Below are 10,622 nucleotides of genomic sequence, written 5' to 3'. Positions count from 1 at the left end.
TTACACATAACATATCCAAATATGCTAGTGGTTTTTGTTTTTAAGCTAACACACAGCCCCACAAATTTTTCTCTTTTTTTTTATCACAATGGAAGATTTAATATGGAACAGAAACATCATCAGTAGACAGAGGGGAAGAGGAGGCTGCTATGACTTTTACTAAATCACACAGACACAGCACACATAGCAAAGTGTACAGCCAGTGTTTAATGAGTATGCAGCACTGGCCAAACACTGTCCTCCTTGGTGGAAAAAGTGTGAATTTTATGGCCAGTTCAAAAGTTCAGAGGTCCTTTTGGCTCACCGGACCCTGTGCAGCTGCCTGCTTGCTTTCTTCAGAGGGCTGTGGGTTTCTGTTCTTTGTATTTATCAGACACAGGTTGAATGGTCAATGGCAAGGAAGGTTTTATTGTTATACATTATTTATATATTGTAGGCATTATTTCTGACACATATAATGGAGAATTAAATTGTTTGCTGTATACTTGTATAGTGTCTGACTAGGAATATGAGGCACTATGCTGCTATGCTGAAGCAAAGGTCTAAAGCAGTGGAAATATTTCTTCACAGTATTTCTGCCACCATCATGTCATTATTGCTAGATAGACCTGCTATTGCTCCTGCTGGTAATGTCCAACTCAGTACATGCTTAAGAGTGGGTCTAATGATTTGTAGCTAGATCAGGGGCCACAGGCACTTGCATACAGACTGATGATGTTTCCTGTACTGTGCACTTTGTTGGGCAGAGCTCATTACCAAAGGAGAAAAGCTCCAGCCCTGCTGGGTGGGCAGGGATACTGTTCTGGTTTCCTGGGACCAGCTTCCTATTGCAGGCATCTTGCATCTAGAGAGCACACAGGATTTAAAATGGTGAATGGCTTAATTTATCCTTTGAGTAAATAATAAAGTTCCACAGTTTAAAACTCATATTGCTGACTCTTGGTTTTTTCCCGTTGAAAAAAATAGCAAGGAAAGGAATTCACTGTGCTCAGACCCATTGACTAGACTGAAAAGCAGCTAAGCTAATATTGCAGCACCATGTCCTCAGGTCCATCAGACTTGTTAAATACCATCTGAAGGTCTGCTCAGGAGCACTGAGAGCAGTAGCCTTTACAACTATCTGTTCCCACTGAAAATAACTGAAAAATATTTTGCAGCCTAGGCAGGAAAAAAAAAGTAGGGATATGAATGAAATTAACTCTGACTTGTCTAGCAGTAATTTAGTAATTCTAAAGAATAAGAATTTCTCTCAAAATTATTTTCCACTGTCCCCCCCTAGTCTGACTCAAACATTCATTAGCTAAATAACTGCTTTAGATTTAGTGTTTTGTCCTGAAAATCTAGGAAACTTTAGACTTTGTGTTTTTTTGGCCTCCAACTTTGTACAGACTAATTCAGTCCAATAATCTTCAAAATACTTTAAGTAACTCTTATTGACCACAGAGTAAGCTATATTTTCATGTAAAATTAGTTTCATTTTCCTGACTTTAATAAAATCATTTAAAGCAACCTTCAGTAATGTAGTGAAAACAGGTCTGTTGATTGATTTCCTGTAATTCAAGTTATCAACTGTCACACATGTGGAGAGGGAAAAAGATTACAGTAAAGAAAAATGCTTGATCAGGAGGAATACATCTAAGATTCAACAAGCAGAGTATCACTTTTACAAAGCACATCTATCCACAATTCTTCAATTGACTGTAAAGAATTAATAAACTTTTTCAAAATGCAGTTTCAGCCTTTTAAAAAGGAATTACTCAGTGAGCCACTTTGCCACTATACTGCAAACCTCTTGCTGCTTTGGTGCCTGCAGACACATTTTTCTGTCTGATTTTATGCTTTTCTCTTCTCCCTCACTTCAGCAGACCACCAGACCACAACCACAGGCACAATGGTGAAATGTTCCTATGATGTGGTTTCTGAAATTTGTCTCAGTTTTTTTTTTCTTGGCAAAGGCTTATTAATTTCCATGCGCTGAACCAATCCTGTTCCCAGTAAATGATAGCTGTGTGAATACATGTGAGTGCTGAATTTGGCTATTTGTGCTCAGCTGGCTTCACAACTACTTTTTCTGACTCAGCACTCATTCTGCAAATAAATTCAAATTCTACTAAGTAGGGTTGCCACTTAGCAAATATTTTTTATTAGCAAATGGATTTATTCCTACTACTTTGTTTCTGTTTTCTTTTTCTCTGACATTTAAAATCAAATCCTCATTTTTAAGAACTGTCTAAAATCTTCACTAGATTAAATTTTCAGGTGTAAGTAACATATTGTTCAATCTCAACCGAGCTCAGTTGTGCCTGGTGCCTACTGTAAGCAATTTAAAGAGTTACTTACAAGATAACAGTCTTTCAAAAGGAAAACAAATTCTAAACATATCCTTTACAGAATGCAGACACTGGCAGATGTACAAAGGCTATATGATAAAAATGATTGGGAGGTCCTTGCTGTAGCCCTGCTACAGAAGACTCAGTGCTGGGGTTGGACTGGGGTGCTCCTGTGATGTCAAACAGAAGAGGTCCCAGGGCAGATGCACTGGTGGCACTCCACTGCCACCAGCCTCCAGGTAAAAAAAATCCTCTAACTGCTCTCTGTCCTTTGAGCCCAACCATCCAACTACTTTTTAGCCAATTATCTCCACCCATTCACAGTGTAATGACTCAACTTATTTCCATGAAGTTTAAAGGAGACTCTGCTGGAAGACTTGCTAAAAGTCAAGGTAAATGGTACCCACTGCTGTCAGCTTGGTAAGGTATGATTGATCAATCCCCAGAAAATCCATGCTGTCTGTTGCCAGTCACTTCCTTCTTCACCTGTCCCAAAATGTTCTTCAAGAAAACTTGCTCCATGGTCTTCCCTGGGATCAGCATGCTGGAGACTACTCTAACTGGTAGAAATTGTTCCAACTTGCATATAAAATGGATTGTATTTAATGTCTTTCTCTACTAGTAATATATTTGAAACCTTCAGAGTGGATACAACATTAATTAATCACTGAATTTCATTTTAAGTTGGTGTCTTCAAGAGCTCCATTCATTAAATTCTACTTCTTTCATAAGATTTTTGTCCATTGCTTGACAGCAGATTTTAAGGCTTAGTTTATAAAATCCCATCAAAGCTACTGAAATCTATAACCATAGATGAAGAAAGCTTTTTTTTTTCCCCAGGAGATAAGTGATGATCATAATTAATTCATTTGAATTCCATATAAAACAATGCCTTTATTTTCATTCATTATTAGAATGATACATTTATTTTTACACTCTTAATTGTCTGTTGTTAAAGAGCCCTGAGTTATGGTTTGAAAAGTTAAACACAAAAAAGGTTAGAAAATACATTGCTTTGTGTATTAAACCTGTGTTTGGGGTTGTCATGGTTTGACACTGGCACAATGCCAGTGCCCCCATGAAAATGTGATCCCTCCCTTGAATGCTGTGAAGTGGAATCTAGAATAGAGCAAAGCAGGCCCAAGCTTAATAACAGAAAAAAACTTTATTAAACTACTACTACAAAAGAAAAGAGAAAACTAAAGAAGGGAAAAAAAAACCACAAAAAGACCCAAATGAAAACCTTGCAAAACATTCCTCCCCCCACCACCCGACTCCAACAAACCACAGTGAGACACAATATGGACCCCAATCAGGTTTCCACCCTCCAAACAATCGATACTCAGTCCATCGAGGGAACAGAGTCTCTCCTGTGCCACAGACCCCCCAAGAAAACACAGCTTCACATCCTGTGTTTCCATGTCACACATGGCACCGCCCGGAGAAAAAGTTTGCCATGGTGACCCTTCTCCTTTCCATGCACAGTGCTCTCACCACTAAATGCATGGATGGACAGACTGTTTTTAGAATTTTTCCTTTCAAGGATGCCCTGCCAGGAGGGGAGAAAACAACAGTTCAGTTTTTCATTGTTTGGGACCACAGTCCCCCCCCATTTTCCCCTGGGGCCGAGGGCTCAAGAACAGAGATCTTCTTCTCTTCTCTTTCCTTTCCAGGACAGGGGGCACTACCACAAACCCCCTAACCTTTTCTCCGTTCACTCCACTTTTGTCTTTTTTCCCAGCTGAAGCAGGTCTCTTGACTCACTGGCATCCTCCCAAAACACAGTCCCTCTTGAAGGAGAGAAGATTGGTTCAGGTTGTGGCTAACACGGAAAAGTCCAGCCAAAAGCCACTCCTTGTGCTCCTCCCATCCAGAATTCCTCCTTCCAACATCCCAGGGTCCAAGGTGTCCCTCTTCCTCTCTTTCAAACCGAGGAGGGGAAAGGAAAATTCACAAAGCTTTCATTTCTCAAGGAAGGGTTAAAAGTCCAAACTCCCAGGGATGGCTCGATGCCCGGATATCCAGCAACTCCCACACAACTGGGCACCTTGCAGCAGCTCCCCCCGCTCCTCCTTCCTCGCGGTGGAATTGCTGACAGGACAGGACCGCCGCCGTCTCTTTCTCCCCCTTGGGAGAGAAACCCCGGGGTGGGGGGGAGGCGGGGAATGGAGACATCCCAGATTTCTTCCACCCTTCCATCTGCAGGGGCCAGCCCGGTTCCAGTCCTTCCACCACCCTTGGGGCCTACCTTTCAGGCCATGGGGCTTCCCCTCCCCCACCCAGCTCGTGGCTGGGCGGGGGAAGGTCTGCACTGCACGCTGACCGGAACCAAAGAGAGCGAGTTCCCCTGGGAATTCTGCTTTCAACCCCTCTGTGTTCTCAGAGGCGTGTCTACTTTCAATTGGTCAATATCTAAATTGACCTCTTCCTTCCGGAAAAAATTCCCTTTCCGTGTCAAACCACGACAGGGGTACATGCCCAATCCTAGGATATGAGTGCCCACTAACATGTTCAAAAGTTGGTATTGCAAGAAAAGTTCACTTGACAATCCATAATCCCAACTCAGAAAACACATATTTTTTTTAAGCACATTGCTTCTTGTTTTCTCCTATTATTTTTCTTTTGTGATTGTAAACTGACAGGGACTGTTCTTTCTGTGTTTAGACAGCACCTGGGCACTGCAGCCCTGGTGAGTGACTGAGGCTCCTGGCAAGAGTGAAAGACAAGGATCTGTAACATATATCTAGTTGCTAGGTTCTAAGACACTTCCAGGTTGTGTGTCACTGCCAAAAACAGCTTTACCATAACCTTATTTCCTTCTTTCCCTTCTCCATACACATGTACTTTAATATGATGAAATGGGGATAGCAATCACCTGGTTTGTTTGGGAGACAATTAACAAGAACTCAGCTTTTCTTCTCTCTGTTCCTGCTGTCTATATCATACTCCAGGGAAACACAGAAAATTTGGGGGTACTGAAGCAGATATGGAGATAGAGATAATTCCAGTCTTGACTGTGTGTATTTTGGTATTGCATATTGATTCCATTAGAAAGAATAACTATTTTTTGCCTTGGCTTTTGAATAAGCCCAGCCACAGAGTTTCACAGTCTGTGAATATTTCAGCTTGCTATCATAGTCTTTTCTTGTGGCCCATGTGCTAAAGAAGATCAATGGCAGTATGAAGAATTTATATCTCAGCAGAGGCTTACCAAAATTTAACAGGACAAAAAAGAAATATTTCATCAACTATAAGTACTCCTCCTTTCAAAATCCTCCTGCAAATTTTATATATATATATATATAGATTCTTGTAGAAAAAATTGCAAGAATGCTATTAATGCAAAGTGTACAAAAGCCAAGATTTAGCTGAGTTTCAAGATATTAAAAGGGATGTAACTCTCAATTACATCTCTAAAGGCTATCTGCAGAGGTATCAGCCAACAAAACTGAGGATGTGCTTTAAGAACTGTGTCCAGTTTTCAGCTCCACAACTCAAAACAGACATGCACAGACTTGGGAAGATCCACGTGAGGGCCATAAAGATGATTCAGTTCCTGGAGAATCTGACTTACAAGGAAAACTGAAGGAATTAATTTCTCTCATGAGAAGACTCATGTGACCTCATCACAATTTTCTAGTACTTAAAGGGCAGTTAAAAAGCCAACAGAAGGTCACTTCACAAGGACACAAATGGAGAGGACAAGGGACAGTGGGCTCAAGCTTCATAAGAACAGGTTTCATCTTGATATAAGAAGTAAATTTTTCACTGTGAGAACAATCCGTAATTGGAACAATCTCCCAGTCATGCGATAGTCTCCATCATTGTAGGTTTTAAGATACCATTGGAAAGGGTACTAGATAACGTCATTAGGGCTCCCTTTCACATGAAAGTTTGAACCAGATGAACTTTCTGTCTTTTCCAACTACGACCAATCTACTACTTTTTGTTAGCATTTGGACATGCATTATTAATCAGTTTACTTTTGATGGATTCTTTTTTGTTTGGTTGCCTTTTGTTTTGTTCTGGGGAGGAGTGTTTTATTGGGATTTTTTGTTGTGGTTTTCTTTTTTATTTATTTATTCAAGAATTTCATCCAAGCCTGAAATTTAGAAGCAGATGGGACAAATTCCCATTTGCTTGCCAGAACATGATAACATCAGAGATCTCTCAAAAATGTTTTATTATCTCCTTCATCTTATTCTCCTTACAATTCTCCTGGATTGTAAATCAAATTTGATAAATTATTTGAGGATTTGGTTTTGACATGAACAATTGTCTTCTGCCATGGCTCCAATTTATAGTCAACACTGAACAAATGGCATATCTGCCTCACACTGTGATTTTTTGGCTGTCTAAAATAGCAGAATTATCAGTGTTGCAATGACCTCTTTTTTCCGTGAGAAGGATCATGATGACGTTTTTTAATAAACTAAATTGGCAGAGATAAGAAATTGGAAAAAAATTCTACAGTTGAGAAATCACATTAAAATGAGAGGAAAGGATTATAAATATCAGCCAACAAAATGTAATTTGTGGATCAGCTTGCATAGATTGTGTACTATCTTCATTTGATGTAACTTTAAAACACAAATACGGAACATAAATCCCAAGGATCTAAAAAGACAGTAAATTCTAGTTATCAAAAAAAAAAAAAACAAAAAAACCAAAAAACCAAAAAAACAAAACAAAAAAAAAAAAAAAAAACAAAAAAAACACTCCAGAGGATATTCTGACTTATTCCTAAAGGCTGGAAAAATTGGGAAAAATTGTAAATTGTATCCTGAGGTTAGAAGTAACTGTCAAAAAAAAAAAAAAAAAAAAAAAAGAAAATAATTACAGACAGAGAAAAGATCTTGTGTAACTTAAGCCAAGAACCCATTAATACTTGGGTATTCATAGTTAGGATATATATGCCAAGAAGAAAATTAGTAGTTCCAAGATATGTGAAGTAATTTCTTCAATAGCTCATTAAAAGTATTAATATACCATGACCACCTTGTTATACAAACTTACCAGTCAAATATTGAAATTTTAATAAGACAATTTGGCTAATAGGTTGAGAATTTTTAGACTACTTTCAAGAAGTAGAAAAGCATTACTAAATTAAGTTCAACGAAGAACAACAGAAATGGTCAGAATGTTTGGACTAATTATAAGATACAATTAAAAGTGTTGAATATCTCAAACTTAGCACGGGGCTAACTGAAGGGCAATGTAACTGGTTTTAAAGAAATGTCACAGACATTTCTTTAAAAATGTTAACCTCAATATGATATAAAGTAAAACTAGAAAAAACTGAGGAAGTATCACTAAAAATTAAGAATAAGCATTTTCTGGTTTTCTTTATGAAAAATTAAGGCAATTGCATTCCATAGGGCTATTTGGTACATGAATCATCATTGTAAAAGTTCAGATGTATTGTATGAATCAGTTGGCTACTTCCTTATTTAAAAAAAAGGTTTTTTTTGTGGAAAGGAAGCAAAAATTCATGATATTGTGATCACTGAAAAAGTAATATTTCCAATAGCTCAAGAAACAAGTCAAGAAAGAGTTTCTCACTGCTGCTGTAGTTACCACTTACTATAACAGTGAACAAGTGTTTTGGAGAATGAGGGTAAGCCATGACATTCTACTGAATACCTGGATAAGGTTGCTATGGAAAGAAATTCTGACCAACACAGCCATGGTCTCACGGCCAGTACCAAAACCTCCCTGAAATTACTGGAGTCTTTCCATGGACTTAAATAGACTCTGACATTTGCCAGAGTGAAGTGAACTTATGGATAGCACCCAAAGTTCAAGAAAGCCCAGAGGACAAGGTCCTTGTCCTTTCTATGCCTAACTGAGGGAAAGGAACAAAAAAAAAAGGGGAAAAAAAATTATAACAGTAAGGAAGGAGGGCAGGCAGAGGCATAAAGGGGAATAGGAACTCTGGGCTATGTACCTCTTGGAAAAACTGATGGGGAAGGGAAGAGACATGATCAAAGGAAGCTGGGTCAAGGAAGAAGGAGGAAGATGAACCTGGCACAGCAGAGGGAAATTAATAACACAGTTGGAAGCACCTTCATGGGCCTCTGATTAAAGCTGCAAGGGTTCAACATCCTCCAAGTACCTCTCCCACTTTGTTATTCTTACTGCAAATTCCAAGAAAACTGAAAGCAAAAAAGCAAAGAAGACAAAGAGGAAAGCTTTTGCACTGGTGGCAAGAAGCACGTATACTAGTAATGACAAAAAGAGAGAATGCAAATCACAGACCAATAAAATACAGTTTCTTGCATTCAGAATTTAACACTGAAGAGAAGGTTGTAGCTCAGAAAAAAACTTTGTGGTTAAAGTAAAAGACACATAATCCAAAAAGATCATTATCTACAGGTCTGGTAAAAATGGTCCTCTATTACTCATGAGCATGCATGAAGCAGAATGGGTGGCCTTAGAAAAGGATTATGAGATGGGAAAAAAAAGAACACCCACATCAGAAAACTGATGAAATCCATAATAAGACTAAGCCTACATTAAAAATATTTTAACCTAAGACTGCACTAAGAGAGCCTTAAAATTTTTCATCCTGGGAGATGGTAAGCAGACCAACTTTGACAATTGATGAAAACACAGTTCCTCACCCAGGCACAGGTCATAGTCCAGATGGCAGGTGCTTCTCAGAGCTTTCACCAGCAGTGACTTGAGTGAAAGGGTTTTGCCTCTCTTCCCCTGCCAGCCAGTCCAAGCACTAATATTTATTCAAATGGGATAAACAGTAGAAACAATTTTTGGAAGAAAAAAAAATTCAGTTTATTAAGACTATGGAAACTCAATGCTAGATATTTAAAAGCATAATCAAGCCACTTAAGTCCAGCCATAACATTTAGATTCTATTTAATCCTAATGTATTTTTGTAACTGATTTTTGATGAATCAGCCTTCTAATTTTTTTAATGTAAACTGTTCTTTAGACTTATATGCAAATACTATCCTTTGTAAACTGAAATGTTGGCATATATTCCTACCACAGTTTACAAGTAGCCTAACTATTTATCCTTCAGATTATTCCTGGATTTTTTGACTGTAAATAGCATTCAATGAAAAGAAAGTGCTACCTTTTGGTATATGCATACAATAAACACTTAGAGATCACAAAAATTCCCTCTGTTAACATTCTTGCAAGAAGGCTAATCTGAACCTGATGGGTTAGCTCAATTTTGTTCTGACTGTTTGCTTAATATATGCATTAAGAACAGTTTGGGAAATTATTTACATTATATGAGCTACTTCAAAGACTCCTAGAGTTTGTCAAAAGTCATGTCATTTTGCAATGTTCCTAGTTGATGAAAATGGTATTCTTACCTCCAGCTGAAGTGAGACACCTGAATAGCACAAAATTCAAAAGAGGCAACAAAGCAATCTTTTAAAGGCTTGCTGATCTCCTATAACAAGTCTGTTCTAGAAAAAGGGAAAGAACCTTTCATTTTCTCATGTGCCCTGCCTGCTACAGCAGTATGTACTTCCTAAACTTCAATACACTTGCTTCTATCTATTCCCATAAAAGCTTCCAAGCTTACATGTTTGCCCTTGCATACAGACATTTCCATCCCTGTCCGCTAAACTGGAGTAGTCAAAAAAGTCAGAGAGGCTACAGAAAACAAAAGTCACACTCTGTGTTAACAGGATAAACAGGGAGACAACGATTTGGCATAGCTTTAAATATACTGGAGTATCAAAAAAAGGTCTGTTAGAGCAAAAAGTCTCTAACATCACCTTTTAAGAGGACCAGAAATTCAAACTTTATCTTGCATCACCTCAGATTTCCAAGTGATCTTCCCACACTCTACATTGTGGGTGACAGTGAGAATGGTAATTTCAGTGAAATGTCGATAACGTTCATTCTGAATTTTGGTGCAGTCTATAATCACAAGTTCCTACAGCGGCTTTCAGGTCTACTTAACATCATTTATGTATTTTTCAAAGTAAAGAATCACAAAACACTTCCTTTGAGTATAACATCCTGCTCAACATACAGAAATACATGAACCCCTCCAACAACACATTGCTACATTAGGCACCACTCTGCAGGTCCAACATCACATCACACAATTTTTAGCTAGTACATTCTATATAAACACTCTGAAATATCACATTTGAAATTTAAACATACACGATATGGCATCATGAGATAATATACTATACTGTGTCTCTATCTAACATAATGTAACACAAAGCCAAAGCAATGCTTTATTTTTCTCATCAGGCAATTACATCTTGCTCAAACAGGCACTATACATAGCTAGGATTTAAG

Source organism: Lonchura striata, chromosome 3 (genome assembly GCF_050655825.1).
Source record: "Lonchura striata isolate lonStrDom1 chromosome 3, ASM5065582v1, whole genome shotgun sequence".
In the NCBI taxonomy this organism is placed as follows: domain Eukaryota; kingdom Metazoa; phylum Chordata; class Aves; order Passeriformes; family Estrildidae; genus Lonchura; species Lonchura striata.
Note: the sequence above shows the minus strand (reverse complement) of the source record.